Source organism: Phoenix dactylifera, unplaced genomic scaffold, assembly GCF_009389715.1.
Source record: "Phoenix dactylifera cultivar Barhee BC4 unplaced genomic scaffold, palm_55x_up_171113_PBpolish2nd_filt_p 000750F, whole genome shotgun sequence".
Taxonomy (NCBI): Eukaryota; Viridiplantae; Streptophyta; class Magnoliopsida; order Arecales; family Arecaceae; genus Phoenix; species Phoenix dactylifera.
In genome coordinates, this window is record NW_024068122.1 from 83,988 (window position 1) to 101,996 (window position 18,009).

Consider the following 18,009-nt stretch of genomic DNA (forward strand, 5'->3'; position numbering starts at 1 on the left):
GTGGCGTACATTCATCCTGAGCGACGAAGCCGTACGATGCCACCCACTGTAAACAGTGTGGAGGCCGCGGCAAGGAATCCAAGTCCTAGTTCCCATCCCACCAACGTATTTACCGTTTTGCCACCCCATCTTACCCTTTCCGTCCCGGCGGAAAATATTTAGCAATTAACCATTATTTAAGATCGTAATTTAGCATGTATACTACTCGTTTTCTTAGATGGAGAGAGAGGTATGCAGTTATGGAATGAGACCAGTTCACCTTTTAGGAGGCCTTCCGTTTTTGATTTTTGACATCTATATCTATATCAACGTACAAGAAGAGTCTGGAGGCAATGGAGACAAGGCTGGACCAGAGCAACCCAGTGATGTTACAAGAACATTTCCAGCCCCTCGTGACCAGCTGCATACATAGAGGCAAGCATATAGAAATAGAAATATAGAATACATATAAAATAATAAATAGCGAGCTGAACCCTACAGCCAAAAACATAAATAATACATGGCGAATCTCTCTGCTCTCCTTTTCATCTAGTTTCTTTGTAGAGGTCTGAGCCGAGTCGCGGTCATGATTCAATGCCCTTTGCCCTCCCCAATCCCAGGCCAAGAATCACAAACAAAGAAATGGGAGGTAGCTAGATCTCACTAATCTCGCCTTCCCGGCAAAACGCGCACATCAATTGTCCATCGTCTTATTTCCCTTCTTCCCATCCCCTCGGCGACGGACACCACCCTGCAGCAATTCCTCCTCGGCGACTGTCCAGTCCCACAAACAACAACGGCGACAAGCATTTCGTCAAACACTACTACCATAATGTGTAGTTAACCAAACTGAGCCAAACAACGAAGTTTATTCTATAATATATACTAATTACCCTGTCCCAGAGCGAGGGGTCGGGCTTCCTTGTAGACGACCGATGCGGTCGACGAAGGCGGAGGGGTCGTCCATCTTCCAGCGGCACGCCGGGTGGACCTCGCGGTGGCGCTCTGTACACGGTGACGGTGGTGCGGCGGGGAGCGTCGTAGCGGGCGGAAGGAGAGGTAGTAGACGAAAGGCCTCTGACAGGGATTGCGAGCCACGGGCCGGGTATTGAAGGGGTAGGCCGTGTAGTCGGCGCGGCGGTACCAGTTGAGGAAGGTCCGCGCGGGGCGTCTCCATCTCCCGGGGCGACATCACTCCCCGCACCAGCTGCACGACGAAGCCCCACGAGACGGAGACCGTCCAGAGGTGGTCGGCTTCGTAGCAGACGGACTGCTGGAAGATGGCCGCGGAGTCGAGCCGGATTGGCCCGTCGAAAAGGCGGCGGACCGCGGCGGCGCGGGAGGAAATGCCGGGGAAGACGGGCTGGACGACGTCGAGGTGGTGAATGGGAGACGAGCGGGACCACGGGGTGGGCCGCGAGGAGACCCAGGAGGTCGCCGTAGACGTCGTACTGGTGGAAGCCCGGGTGGCGGGTGAGGGGGAAGCCCAGCTCGGCCATGCAGGCCTGGATGCGTTCGTCGCTGCCGTAGAGGGCCGGGTAGCGGTGGAGGCAGCGGTCCTGCATGCGGGCGAGGGCGGCGGCGAGGGGGCGGCTGATGGCGAACCCCCCGCCGCCGTAGGCCATGGCGTAGGAGAAGTAGATGTTCTGGAGGTGACTCTCGGAGATGGAACCGATGTAGTAGGGCTGGCGGTGGTCGAACTGGGAGAGGACGCGGACGAGGTTGTCGGGGACGAAGACGGTGTCGTCGTCGCCCATGACGAACCCACCGGACGTTCTCGAGGCCGAGGCGGTAGGTCTCGGAGACGATGCGGGAGATGCGGATAGCGGAGCGGCTGCCCTTCCGGTGGGTGTAGGGGAAGCGGGCGGTGTCGCCGGAGAGCTTGAGGGCGGGGAGCCCGGCGGCGGCTGCGGAGTTGTCGAACTCCTTCACCGGCAATGTCGAGCCAGACGAAACCCCGCATCTGGCGGGGTCGCCACCAGAGCTTGATGTAATCCTTGCGCCGGTCCCAGAGGCTGGCGGAAGCCGCGATCCCGAACACAATGTGCTGGAGCCCCGTGGGCGCCGCGGCCCTGGTGATGGTGATGGCCGTTTGGGGAGGACGGACGGAGATATTAGAGGAGGAAAGGTGGAGGACCGGGTCGGCGACGGCGGAGGAGGAGGTGGCAGTGGAGCAGGGGAGTTGGCGGTGAAAAAGGGAAGAGGAGAGGAGGAGGTTGATGGTGTAGATGAAGTAGATGGAAGAGATGAAGACGAGGAGGCAGATCATGAACCGAGGGATGAACATGGGACGTTTGGAAGGCTTGCCGCTGGTGGCGAGGATGCCCCATATGAGAGGGGCTTTTATTGTTGGTGGTGGGGGTCATATCCATCGGAGCCATCCTTCGTTCCTCCTCCGGGCTTTCATAGCTCTTGCTTCTCTCGCCTCCTCCACTCCTCTCGCTATTTCTAATCTCCACCCTCCCTGTGTCTTTTTGGGTTTCTATTTTCTTGTTTTTTTTTAGGGGAAGAAGCGCATACGGATCGCGGGGGGAAATTAGGAGACGCGGAGATTTGCTCCGTATCTTGTCTTATCCAATGTTATGCTGGGTCGGTCGGCCTGACGACGTCAAGAGGCCACGGTAGGGGCATGGAATCATTAAAGAACCACCAGGAGGAGAAGAAGACGACGATGACAAGGGGAATCGTTGGGATTGAGGGACACAGATTATATAGATTGAGAGATTAGAGTTAGGAGGACGACGCAGGAAGGAGGGGCATGCATTTACGATACGCTCATTGATAGAGTAAATCATCTCGCTTCCATACAAAGCTTTATATCTAAGCGACGTGGTCAATGAACTAAATGAGAAATAATAGGACTGAAACCGAGTTCGATTGGATACGAATGCGATGCTAGTCTATTTATATTTATATTTATTTTATTTAATAATATAGATATAAATATAAATACTAATTAGATGAAAAAATTTAAATTCATATGTTTAATATATATTTAATTTATGGGTTCTAGAAAGGTGAATCCACACCAATTCTAAAAGATTGATTTAGAATATTAGTTCAAATCCCTATTGACATAGGACATGATTATTATAGAAATATTACTGCAAGCCTAAATCAATTTACTCTGTTATGTATATTTTTCCTAATTTTAAGAAAAAAAATAATTGAATGTTTTAGATATTCAATGTATTAGAATTTGAGTTTGTGAGTTAGTTTTATACTTTATTATTTTAAATTTTTTTATAGTGAAATTTTTTATTATTTTTATCGGTCTGTAAATGTATTGATGAGCTTTGTATCGACGGACGAGAATGGTTAATGCTGTTCGGTCTTCCATGTAAGAGGGCCCTGCTGGCCGTTATTATTTTTATCAAGAGAACCAGCAAACTAACCTCAACTGGGTAAATAAACATTAGCATTACACGATTCCATAAATACTTCTTTCAAAATAACGTTTTTTAATGAAACAAAGTTTTTAAGAGCACGTGGATGTGTCCACCAACACAAGTGTCTAGTTTTAATGGAGAGGTGGTGCGACAGGAACGCGTGCTGCCCGGCAAACAGTAGATTTGACAGCCAAAAAGCTAATTCCTTATTTGTTTGGAAAAATATGGATAATCTTGGATTAGACCGACATTCTTGTTCTCAGCATTAACTGAGATAGACAACTCCGACGAAAACTAAAGTATCAGTCTGCTCATACTAATAAATACCATCGGTTATGGTGACACTGCGGTCAATACATAAGCAGCGTAATTGCCACCGTATGCTATTCACACAGGATGATTACCACGTTGTTAACGTATAGCCAATCATTACCAAACAGTTAAAATATATTGCACCAAATCAGATAATAGATCAGTATATGACTCTATATAAAAAGATGGTCTCGAGATCCTCAAGGAACCTTATTTGCAGTCTTCTCTCCATAAATTTTCTCCTTTCTACATTGATATTATTATTCTGACTTGGGCATCGGAAAGTCTCCTGCCGAAAATTTTTAGCAAGTAGACTTCTTATAGGTTGGTTCCAAAGGCAACAAGTTCTTTCTCACCTCAGTCTCATCCAGCCTCATCCACTTCGGTTCTCACCGACCTCGGAGCAAGCCGAACAGCACTTCAACCTCGGTTCAGAATTTAGCAGCAACAATATTCCCTCAGGATGTTTAATATTTCCTGAGAAGGTGTGAATGATTTACCAAAAAAGGGTAACAGAATGGAGCTTTGAAGGGCCATATAGTTTTAGCTTTAGGATTAAATTAAAAAAAAAGGCTTCCTTTTTCCCAGGTCACCATATCAGATAGCAGTGTTAAATTAGTGATGCTAACTTTGTCATGTTGAATCAGTTTGGGTACCACAACCTCTTAAACATACACCAACCTCTTGCCTCAGGCATGCTTAGAGCTAGAAAATTATCCAAATATGCTTCCATAATTGCCTTACCAACATTGCTAATGATCCTTCCAGACCCCAGCTGGTGGTATTATTGCAGAAGAAAACCATAGATTGTAATTTTGATACTTCCTTCTCCAGGGTACCTATTTAACATTTCGACATCATTTTATTGTTTAAACATCCCATTGTTTCATTTGGTTCTTCTCAACCTAAGTTTCAACCATTCAGATGCTTGAAATTTTGGAGCGGGATGAGCAAGAACCAAACGAATCAGTGGTACTGGGAGCAGGGTTAAGAGTTATTTAGGCCCTGTAGGCTTTCGACGGTATCGCTGTTGCTAACGCCCTCCCAGTCGCGTTATAGGGAAAGGGCAATAATAGCAAGCCCCTATTGTGGCACAACAGCGGCATCTCTGCCTTCTTAATGAGAAAAAGATAAAAGAAAAAATAAAATATATGTGTATGTATTCATGAGGCATCATGCTGAAGGGCCCATGCATGATTGGACTTCGCTGTGTAAATTCCCCATGCCATGCGTACCTCAACCATGGCCCATCACATGCTACAACATCAAGGCAAATAAGCTTCCACAGTTACACGTCGGTAGCCATACCATCGCTCAGATTGTCATGGAGGAGCGTGGAATCAGTGGGCATTGCTACCTTTGAAGAATATATAACAAATGGGTGCCCAGATGTTCTCCGGATACACAAAGTTTGCCTGCAATTCATGTAACGCGCATCTAGAAATTATCATGTATTTAAAGCATCAAACTACTTAAAAAGGTTAAGTGGTCAATATACATAGTGATCAATTACAGATAGGTGGGAAGATATTACAAATGGTTTAACTCCAAAACTGCAAACTGGAACCATCCCAACCGAGGACTTGGTTGGTACATACTAAAATTGGAGACGTCCAGCTGAAAAGTTGCTCCTACATACAAGAGGTTTCCCCTCTTCAGATAAAGGATAGAAATTACCCCTTCCAAGCCAGATAACGAATTCATAGCTCAAAGTATCTCTTTGCAGTCCAGTTCAGACCCGTACTTCACAAGCCAACGCAATATACCAAGGAGGTAACGCACTTCCTTCGTCTGGGCTGAAACAGACACCTTTTCCGACGTTGGACACACTTCTAATGAGATCTTTCGGATATAACGAAAAGTTACCTCCAAGTACCCATAGTCCTACAGTAATGAGTTCATGTTGGCCGCTTCGTCGGCTGGGCAGTGATCAAACTTATTTTCTGGTACCAGGGTTATTAGGCCCATAGGATAACATTTTTTAACCATGTTTCGGGGACATCCAGTCTACTCCGTTAGGAGATGGAAAGCTAATGTTGACAAAAAGATTGAGAACCAAAAGGTTCATCTTCTATCCTTGATGCTTCATTTTATCAAATTCCTCCCTTCCTACAAGGGAAACCAGCAAGCGAATGCTAGAAGCAAGCCTCAATTCAGACTCATTGAACGGTAGTGTGCAAGCTCAAAAGGCACAATCTAAAGCTCCCATTAGCTACAAAAAAGGATGCCCATATTACACACTGAAAGTGAGACATCAATCAACATAGTCAAGAAATGGTAAATGCATCATGTTAATTCTTAAAAGATAAGAAACTTGACATGCATTTTTCTGATAAAGTTAGGGTACCTCACAGGAGAGTCCCTGAGTTGGTCTTTTCTTCTTTGTTGCATATCATCAATGAGCCAAGAAGCATCATTGAGTCCCAGTGAAGTAGCAAAATTCTCATGTGGGACCTGCAGAATCGGTATGATAGTTCTTTCAGCTTTTACTTCTCCATGAGTGGCAGTTTTTTACCTTTGCATAGGCATCATCAAGCATCAGGCCCATCATTGCACCATAACAAATATCACAAGCCCATCATGTGTCAAAAGTAAATAATATCATGGTATTTAACAAGGAATGCGTAAGAAATTCATAGAGTATCTAAAGAGAAAAAAATGCCCTGATCAAACTCATTGAAAGAAACCGAGTTTCAGTCACAGCTGGAAGTTTGAGTATCCGCTGTAAAAATCCAGTTACTTAACGCCTTGTTTTGAGAGAGAGAGAGAGAGAGAGAGAAATGTACGCACCCAGCTTCAACATTAAAAGATGAGAAAGATAACTTTTATTAATTATGCAAAACAATTTCACATATTATATCTTTCTTAATATAAAAATAACTGAAACTAATAGTTGTACATCGATCAAGCATTATTAAGAAATTATAATAAAAGAAAACAGCAAGATGGGCTCAAATCAACTCTAGTAATAGGAAAAATGCGTTGGTGCAAATAAGCTTATGAGTTGTCTAAACTAAAGAAAGATTGTGAATTGTAATTTTCCTGAGGAGAAGAGAAAGAGGCTCCAGTCAAAATTGATGGAAAAAAAGGGTTTAAAGAGAATAACATTGTTATCTGTTCCCATTTGGTGGGAACATTGCCCTAACATTTTGATAATTATCAAAAACATAATCTTTGGACCTATGGAAGTCAGAACATTATTGTAAACAATCATCCTGAGCCAATCAGCAAAAGATGTAGAACAATAATTTAATTTGAAATGTTGCAAAAACATAATCTTTCCTAATCTCGCCGAAAGATTAATAAGAAATCGGACTAAATAATCCGACAAATGTTCCCAAGAGGCCCTACCCTTATTACATTCTAGTTTAGGGACCTAAGTTAGATCCATCATTTAGAATTTTCCATCATTTAGAATCATCTAAGAGAGGGAGGCCAATGAAGCACCATCCATCTTGTAAACAATTGATACTAGTTTAGGGACCTAAGTTCCTTTCACGATTACTGTTTCCTAGACAGTAGATACTTGGCATGACATGAGTACCAATTATTCAAGTTCCCCGAGTCTAAATTTTGTGCACCTTTGTACAATATAAAATTGCCGAGCTATCAATATATCAATACATCAAGATACGCCTACTACCAGACTAAGATGACTAGACAATGATACTTATCAGAGAATTTGCCGTCGGTGTTATCTTCCATTTTCGATTAAACGGTGGTATCTTACATTCATAACAAAAAAACAAACAAAGATATGACACATGACTACAAGAGTCCAACATTTTTAAGCTAATATATAACAGACACTCCATCAAATTGTTCTCAGTGCAGACACTTCTCCATATCATTTTTTTTGCCCGATAGAGTCATCTCATATATAATCATCATCTTAAAAATTATGATTTGTCTCATAACTTGACCTTCTTGGGAGCAGCACCAGGTGTGTTTTTTGTTTTCCTAGCAACCATGCTGATTCATGCTCATGCAAGTGTTCTCATAGTATCCGAAGAGATGTAGATGGTTTCGAGAAAGGAAAGTAAGAAAAGAGTTGGGAGGCGATGATTACCATCGGATATTCCCCTCCATATCCTCTCTCCAAGGATTCGTCTTTTAGGGTTTCTTCGTTTCCATCGCTTCCGCTCTTTCCAGACGGACACCAGATTCCTTCCTTTTGACACCCTTTGACGGCCTGGGATTTTCGGATATCCGGTCAGGATGGTCGGGGAAGAAATCCGGTCCATGGAAACCGGGTTCGCTTCCATCGCATCGCGTGCTGATGCCGAGAGCAGCCGAGCGCGGTCCAAGGGCCCATGCACAGTCCCTGACCCCGTCCACCTAGAATGGGCCGCAGCAAGACAAATGAAAACAAAAAGGAACAGGATCGGATTGTGTTGGATATTGGATTAGATGACCAGCGGATGGCTCTAATTGCATCACAACAAATCATCATTGTCGAGCACCAGATGGATGAAACCATTGAAATCTCATGGGAACCATTGAACTCCATCCAACTAAAGCTTAGTCCGAAGCCTTAACAAAAAAGGGAGTCAGGTCCGATGCTCATTGCACCAATGTGGCCTGTGCTTTACATGGATCCTGATGCAGATCCGAGCATACGAGCCAAACCCCTTCTGCCTCAAGGTGCTCGCTCTACAAACATGTTTGTAATCGTAGGAGACATCTGGGATCATGGTGATGGAGCTATCGATGCTTGGTTTTAATGCATGAAAAGCATCAAGCCCCAGAGATAGGCTAAGGCCTCATCAAAATCTTCTCTGAGAAAGAACGTGGTTATCAAAATCATACAAAGGTTGTCATATTTGTTTCTTAGATTTTTTAGCACTGGCTGTGTTCTCTTTTATTCTCTCTTCTTTCTTTCCTTTTGCCCTTCCTTTTCTTGTTTTGCTTCTTCCTTCCAACTGTTGCAATTATTAGTGAGTTGTGATCTAGATCAGTTATTTACTCAATTAAAAACCAAAAATGTTGTTCCCAATATCTTTTTCTTTTGACTACAGCCCGCCTCCATAGTCCTATTGCAAGAGGAGTAATAATCAAATCTATTAAATAAATATAATTGACCACTGCTATGATGCTTTCTGGGAACCTACTCCTCTCTTGCAGAAGAAATTTTGGTGAAAGCTCCTTTGAAATCCTAGTTTCGACTCCACCGTAGTTGGACTAGTTCCAACTTCGCTCATTTAATATTTTCATGCGACGACTTACCATGCTTTTTGTTTTTCTTTGAAGTTTTGGTCCTTTCCAGGTCATGTGCCTTGCACATGCGCAATACCAATTCTTCCAAATTAATTCCTAGCCTCCCATCCCCGCCACTGCCCTCTTTATTTTTGCCATTTCCGTGTGTGGACCATCTCATTTGTCATAGCTATTCAACCATGTATAGTTCCTAATGGAAACTTATCAATGTCCATCCCCCAGTCTTTCTCTACATTTTTGTCCCTACTGACGTCAACTACTATCACCAAGTCATGGTTTCCGCCCGTCGAGTTATTTCATTAGTCTAGATTAATCTAGAAGCAGCAAGTCAACCCATCATCTATTTTTCTTCAAAATTAATTAGCTAGCCAGAAGGTATTATTTGGGTTCTTTGATCCTATATAAATATCCAAAAGCTACCCAACGAATAATCGATATGAGACTAAATACATGCCCATACAGATCCTCATGTACTTCCTCTGTTTAATCCTTGATGTCTTCGTCACGCTAAAGATTCAAATCTATATAAATCTAATCAGAAGCACTATGATTGGCTCGTGGTCAGCCCTAATGAATCCGTGCTGCAGTGTTCCCAATCCACACAGGTTGTAGGCCGGGTCCGCTCTGATACCATTTGTAACAACTTAGGATCTCACCCAAAATGTCTAGTCGGAAGGTATTATTTGGATTCTTTAATCTTGTATAAGTATTCAAAATCTCCTTGGCGGATAACGGATTTGGAATTAAACACACGCCCATACGGGTCCTCATAGCCAAGGCTCTTCTGCTGTTAGGCTACCACTCCACTGTGCTAATATATTCTTTTCTAAGCATGACTATAGTTTTTTTTGTAAAGTAATCATGTTTTGTTATATTCTTCAGGTTGGAAACTATAGTTTTCTATGTTGCTGTAGATTTGTAATTTTATTTTCCTTAGGGTTGGTCCCGGTACTAATGGTGCCGTAATTGCTACAATTATATATTAATGCAGCAGCAATTTGCTCCATATTTTGCCCATAAAAAAAAAAAAAAGAAGCAAGCCAACTGTAGTTGTGAACATGTGTCCTTGGGGCACACAAGGTACCTAATGGTGTGTTGCTAAAAAGATGCGACATTAGTAGTATCATGGTCAAAGTTCCTCACCCATAACCCATCTTCTTGTTTGTTGCATGTATCAGGCTTTGGATTTTGGCAAGAGCAGTACCATGGGCTCATGCTATTTTTATCCTAAGACTCTGAATTTTCTATTGGGCTTTACTAATAAGAACTTGGTTAATGGAGGCTAAGGCTAATTACTAGACCTTTGCTCGAGCTACGCCCGTCATTTGTTTAGATATAGCGCATGAGAGAAAGCCCAGGGATTGTTTTAATTAAAGAAAAGCCCAAGGGAGTTATTTTTCGTTAAAAAAAGGAGAGAGAATCCTATACGAAAAGGGAGAGTACACGCAAAATCAGGAGTGTTTCTACGAGAAGGAGAGAAATTTTTGTGTGTGTGTTTTTTTTTTTTTTTTGAAAAAAGAGCATGCTTCCCTTCGAAAGGAAAGAATAGGAAACTGGAGTCGAACGCTCGGTGGAGTTGACATCTAAGCGTTTGCATTATTGTCGTTATGATTCCTTATGGGAAAGAGGACTGTGCTTGAATATTTTAATTTTAAAAATAAGAAGCCCCTCTTCATTAGTTTTGTCTCTCACCATCCAATTGACCCACTATTTGCATGTGCACATCATGGCACACATATGCTCACTAATGTCAGGTCGATTCAGATTAGAGAGTTGAGCATCACATTCCAATCCATTTATATCTCGGAGTCAAGTTAGATCAAATTTGATTGGAAGGGAAGTAGGACCTTCATTGATCGGGCTTAGCTTATATTTTAAATAGATTGGATCCGGTAGGTCTTCTTGTGTCAAGGTCTTAAATAGATTGGTGGCAATAAAGGTAGCAATGGTAGTGCTGGTGTTGGAGGATGAGGTCGTGTCAATGGTGTTTGGTGGTGACAGAGGCAGTAGTGGTGTGGCAAAGATGGTGATAATGGCCTCTATGGTGGTGGTGGTATTATCAAAGACAACAACAATGGTGATATTGGTAGCAGAAGGGAGTGCTATAGTGGTGGTGGCGGTGATGGAGTAATAGCATTGGTAGTGATGAAGGCAATGGCGGCGTAACCGATGACAGTAAAAAATATATTTTTTCTTTAAAAATAAGTAAGAATTTCTCATATTTATTTTTCTAAAAATAATAAAAATAATATATAAAAAAATAAAAATAAATGCACCGAAATGTTTCTTATCTTGGTCTATATGTTTTTATTTTTTTTAAAAAAAGAATAAAAGCAATGCCAAACAAACACAAAATAATTTGGATATAATAAAACACCAACTTTTTTAGAATATTGAAGTAATTATTCATTTATATGTGATTGATATTGGCATATGAATTTTTTATTTTATAGCTAGAACTAAATCTCTCAAGTAACATAAAAACATATTTAAAATGCTTAAAATTTTCAAAAGAAAGTTAGGTAAGAATATTCAAAGTAAATAAAAAAATGTCATGGTAAAGAAAATATTATAAAAAAATGCTTACATAGCTAAAATCTCTTATAGATATCATAAGTAATGAAAAATATTCATAACAATAGTGGACATGTATGCATTGCTATTTTAAAATAATTTACCAAAAAATAAGATTTACCATAAATTAGAAAACATGTACTATTTATTAAAATAAAGTTGTTAGTATTAATGTGCATACATGACAAGAATAATTCTACTTAGTTCTTTAGGATTTATAACTGCATATATTGTGATAGATTGAAATTTTATTATTTATCATTGATCAAGATAAATTCTAAATATTAATTATAGACTAACGTACTCTTATATTTATCAGATAACTTTTTATATATTATGTGATTTATTTATATAGCAAACTGCATGATTTTTCATTGTCGTAATACATTTATGGAAACTTGACCCTTAATCGCCTATATATAAATGGTCAAAGATAAATGATTAAGCCATATCCATCTTGTGAAACTAAAAGCTAATGAATCCAATACTGGAATCTCATTACGAAATATGTCTAATAAATATAAGTCATTCTTCCCAAAGTATCATAAAAGTTCAAAATTTCTGTATATTTTTCCAAAAAATTTCCATCATGCCACTTAAACACATAAATTTTTAGAAGCATTCAAAAATATTTATATATTTTAAATATAGTATTTCTAAGAAAATAAAATTTTATGATTAATATATTTTTTTAAAAAAATAACTAGCGGTTCAATATTTGTAAGAATATGAATATTTATATGCATGTAATAGGTTCATGAAAAACTTACATAGTGGTATGTGGTTTTGTTGGACATATATTAATTGTATGGCACTATGTGTCACACCCTCAATCCATCACCCGGATCGGCCACATGATATGGCCGCATACTCACTAAGACAAGATCCTAGAGAATATGCAAGGCCTGAAAATTCGTTACAACCTCAATATCTGTAAACAATAATGACCTCTTAATTTGTAACAAACAACAAACATGTACAATGACAAAATTTAATGATCCGATCGGTTTCACTGATGGTTTATCTATTCATCCTTTAACCCATGATCCCAATCATAGCCAAGTACTGAGCATTCTGTAACTCGAAGAAAAAGGTGGTGTAAGCTTTACAACCTATTAAGAATCCTCCATGCGTGCACACCCGCATGAATACGGAGAACATTTTTTAGCGAATATAAAGCCGACAAAAAGTAGTCAGATTTGTATATCAATAATCTAATAATTGAATATTGCTTAATAGATCCAGTGTATATATATAAACACCCATATAAGCCATGCTAGCATACACATCAAGTTTTAACCACATAGCAACACAATCATATATCTATCATCATATTAGGAAGTCTTCAGATAGATGACATATATCATTATAGTTATGTGTATACACATCACATATCATCCAAATCAGCAATGCTATTCAATAGTAAGTTAGTGAGGTTACTTATCATTAATCGATTAACACAGTTCAAATTCTGACAATATTATTGTTCTGATACTAAATTAGTCCTACCTATGCTCCAGCCCATGGCAGGCTAAAACATACCATATTTTTTGCCTATAACCAGCAACCACAATATCACATCTCAGTCCACAGCCAATATTACATATACCACGTTTCATACGTGCCAGCTAGTCCAATTGCCCCTCTTGTTCCCGATCTCACAGTTATGCAAACTTTTAATTAAACATAATTTATTTTCTTAATTTGATTTCAGTATTGGACTAGTCACGACCATGATCTAGCCCGTGGTGGGCCAAACACATATTATGCTTCTGCCCATCGCCGGCAATCACAATATCACAACTTAGATCACGACTAACACACCATATTTCACACATGGACAACTAATTTAGATGCTCCTCTTTTTCCCACTCTTATAAAAAAAATAATTTAATTATGCCATAATTATGATTTAATTTTAGTTTGTTATCTGGAATTAATTTTTTGGCATTGGACTAATTATAGCCATGCTCGAGCCTGTGGTAGGCCAAACACACAATGCTACACCCCAACCCAAGATTGACCCAGCACATGCACCATATTTCTTGCATGGCCAACCAATCCAGGTGCCGTACATACCCCATCTTATAATTATACCAAAGTCTCAATTTATTTATAGTCTACATGATTTCTATAATAATTCACCAACTAATAAATTTCAAACAAAGTTAGATTAAGTAACATCATAATTCATATAACATCACATCAACACATAATACACATAGCAATATGTATAAAATATCCATAATTATGCACGATACATTTATATATAAAACTTCCATAATCATGTAGATGATTATGTTGAGGGATTCTTACTTCTATCGATGACAAACTCAAAAACTGGGTACACCGATCCTCTTCTCGATCTACGAACTCAGGGGCAAAGTGGTCTACTTAACACCTAGCCCAAATGATTGCTCACCTAGAGAGTCAGGTTTCATTATCAGAATAATTATAACCATCTATAGATTATGGTAGATGATCATAATAAGGTCAGCCTGAACCCTCTCCTAGGGCTGCATAACACTGACCTTGAATTCTCCTAGGGCTGCATAACACCGACCCAGAACCCTCCTAGGGCCTCATAACACCGACCCGAGACTCCCTGGTTTGCAATACCCCCTAGTTGCGCAATGTTGGCCTAGAATTTTTGGTCACACAACGCTAGTCTGGGGCCCTTCCTAGGGTCTACATGAATTCACAAAGTATCTAGACCCACCATTGGTCCATCAAAATATATAGAGATAGAAAGATTAGAGAGTGGAGAGAAAAAGAGTGAAGATAGAGAAAGAGAGGAGAAAGAGGGAGGAAGCAAGAGAGAACCTACGGTTCTCTTCTCAAAAGTGAGGAAGGGAACTGGGCTCTACAGCTAGCCACCCTCCCATGGTGGCAACCCCTAGTGACAACGGCAGCGACGACAACCCCATGCTATCAATTATGGTCGGTGACTAGCGGCGACAATTGGCTGGATGGAAAGAAGAAGAGAAAGAAAAACATAAGAAAGAGGTCGAAACAAGGAAAGCTCAAATCAACGGTCAATAGTGGGGGCAAACACCTACCCAAGGTCCTGCCTCCGATAATGATCATGGCAACAACACCTATGGTGGCCGACAACTGACGGCAACACGGAAGAAAGGGAAAGACAAGAAAAACAAGGAAGGCCCTGTTCACTATCAATCCGGCGACTCGCAGGCCGAATTCAAGAAAAAAATGATGGCTAAAAATGGTTAAAAGGAAGAGAAGAAGGTTTGATAACTATCCATTATTGAAGACGAGCTCTCACGGCTGGAAAAATGGTGAAACTTCAAGATATCCTCTACGAAAAATCTAGAGATCTATGGCTCGATTCAAAAATCCTCAACGTGGGTTGCTAGAGAGGGACATGGGGGTCTCTTTTATAAATGAAATCGAAGGTTCGAAAAAAGAAATCGCAACCAAAATTTTTTCTGTCCGGCAGAGTCAGAGAAGGAGATGGATTCAAGGTAGGAGTTCTCTTTCTTCTCGACTCACGTGCAACTCCTAAGCCCAATCCTTATGCGAGGCGGTCAATGGACCGGCTCTCACACTATGGGTACACAATTTAAATATTTTTTTATATCTAATTTAATAACCATTCCAACTTTCATAATAAGAATAAGAATATGGATTTCTATCAAAATTATAAAAATATCATATGCTAGCAACCATGTAGGTATATTTGATACTATATATTTAAGTGCTTGTCGTTGGTGATATTAATGGAGAGATCTGGATTTAAAAATATCAATTATTTTTTAATTGATTTCTTATAATTTTTCTGACCATTTTTCTTATGTGTTTGTCATATAATTATACATCATATATGTATACATATATATATGTGTGTGTCTGTGTGTGGGCGCGTGGGCGCGTTCACGCATTGATTGTATAGTAGGTTGTTAAAAAAAATGAAGTGTTAAGAGCAAGTATTTTGATATAGGTTGGAAAAATAAGATATATATTGTTCAATTAATTGTTACTAAAAAAGAATTAATGAGTAAGATTTATCTTGATATTGTTAATAAAACTATTTTTATGATTAAAATTCATGAGAGCCTTTATTTTTTTACACATTGCTATCAATATGGATAAATCAATTTGCATGTTACTTGATGTGTATCTATTTTTTTTATCCAGGAATGATAAATCGTCAAGTCTCTAAAATCCTTTAAATAACATTGAGAAGATAATTGGTGAATGCAGATTTAAGATTTTTTAAAAATATATTAGGTAACTGCTCAGTTGTTTACCTCCTCTTTAACGAGCTCAAGCCATCTATTCATTACACACACACACATATACATGCACAAGCATACACACACATATGAGTATGTATATATGTACGTACATATATGTATATATGTATGTATGTATGCATGTGGTGTGTCTAGATTAACACATGTTACAATATTGATACATTGCCATTTAACCTCTTATTATATTCCACATCAAGGATGATTAATTAAAATAAATAAAAAATTAAAATATACTTTGAGAATCTAGAGTTAAAAAATTCCATAATAAGATAAAATAGTTAAATAAATATTAATATTTAAAATATTCTCTCAGTCATGTTTTAGAAAATTTGTGCTGGATAAATTTCTAATATGTATATATGTGCAAATATATCAAAATTTGATTTAAAATTACAAGTTTTGTTTGCATTATTTATTGTGCTCATTGCTCTACCCTTGAAATCCATTCTAATACAATGTTGTTAAAATTTATTACTTATTTTTAGTATAAAATATCATATATAACACAAACTCCAAAGGTAGTGACTATTAGAGTTAAATTTTACTTTTAAATTATTTTACTAAACTATATTTGCTTTCCCATTATAATAGTTATTGAGCCCTAGTTATTTATACTAAAACCCCATATAGAGCATGTCCAAGTAACTAGTAGTGTTTATAAGATTTTCTTGTAAGATATGTTTGGGTAAATGTTGATTAAAATAAGTTTACAATAATAAGATAGCAATTAATCGATTACTTTGACAATGTTTTTTCTTTTCAAGTTAGTACTAAGAACAAATCATCTTTTTAATATATATATATATATATATATATATATATATATATATATATATATATATATAGAGAGAGAGAGAGAGAGAGAGAGAGAGAGAGAGAGAGAGAGAGAGAGAGATGCAGACGCACAGTGAGTTCTTGACAAGCGAGTAATATATCTTTTCAGTGCACTAGTTACATAATACAAGTGCAAATGCACATATTTGTTAAAGATTCTACTATATGCAAGTTAATTGAGTTCTAAATTTTCAAAATTTAAATTCAACTTAATACTAATAATATTTAAAAGATAATCATTTTGAGTGAAGGGTCATCGGTTGGCAAACCGATATATACGAGTTTTCAAGATTAGAGTTTTAGTAGTTTGGGGAAAAAAGATTAAGTTGGAAGATTAATAAGGATTTTAAATATAACAAACTTAAGATAGGAAGAATATCCATGGTTATAAGGATAAACACTGTTCAATAAAGAGATCTAATTAAATATAATGTAGAAACTAAGAAGTGAATAGATTTAGGGTGCCATATATAGCAATCACAATCTCTGGATAGATAACTAACAAGGGGGCGGGAGGGGAGAGGCATTATTTTAATCTAACTTTCTTTTTGTGCATTGCACCTTTTTCCAAAAAAATTATTATATAGAAAGACATCAGAGGACAAAAGCCCCAGCTGCTCCCCCACATTTCCACCTTCATAAAAAAAGAAAAAATCCGCTGCATACTCAATTTATCATAATCCAAATAATTTTCTTTAAAAGTTGCAAAATATTTCCACTTTATATAGTATTAGGACGTAAAAATGATGCATTATATATGTTGGCATACGAAGTTCCAATATGTCAAGAGATGAAAAATATCACATTTTTATTTAGGCAATATAAGCAAATCATATCTTTGAACGCATGAACATGTATGCAATGTATATTGACTTATGAGTATTAAATTTATCATTTATGACAAGTATACATGATAAATTGCACGCATTAGTAAATGAAATATTCATTGCAACATGTGATAATAATTAGTACGTTCCATTCAAGTAAATAAGCAAACCTTCTTCTAGATAAATACATATTTCCTTATAAATATTGTATCATATATTAATATATCAATGCTTCATCCCACTGTTTGATGATGGTCAATGCATTCATTGTAGACTTGCATAGCACAAAAGTCTTTCATCTTTATACAATAAAATTGGAAATTATTTGTGTATGTTATAGCATTTTTTTTCTGTACCACCAATAATGCTTCTTGTAAGATTTGTTCATATAAATTTTAATCTTAAAAAATCTATTAAAAAATACATGCTATGTGCATTATTTATATTTTTAACGTGACATGAATTCATACAGCATAATAAAACCTGCCACGCTCAAGTAACATTTATTTGATGGAAAATCTTGAAAGTGAGAAGGAGAAAACAATAAGAACACATACAATGAGAATAATTGAAAAGAAATAGTTTGTCAACAAGTCAAAACAA

General features: G+C 38.4%; 1 long non-coding RNA gene and 1 pseudogene across 1 annotated transcript; both read right to left on the reverse strand.

Annotated features, from left to right (window-relative positions):
* Positions 1-335: 335 nt before the first annotated feature.
* Positions 336-2,317, reverse strand: LOC120107068 (annotated as a pseudogene).
* A 3,245-nt stretch (positions 2,318-5,562) lies between these two features.
* On the reverse strand, positions 5,563-7,845 carry LOC120107064. Its single transcript, XR_005509027.1, has 3 exons — positions 7,750-7,845; positions 6,028-6,134; positions 5,563-5,892 (listed from the first exon to the last, which is right to left on the reverse strand). It is a non-coding gene; the product is annotated as an uncharacterized LOC120107064 (long non-coding RNA).
* Between the last annotated feature and the right edge of the window lie 10,164 nt (positions 7,846-18,009).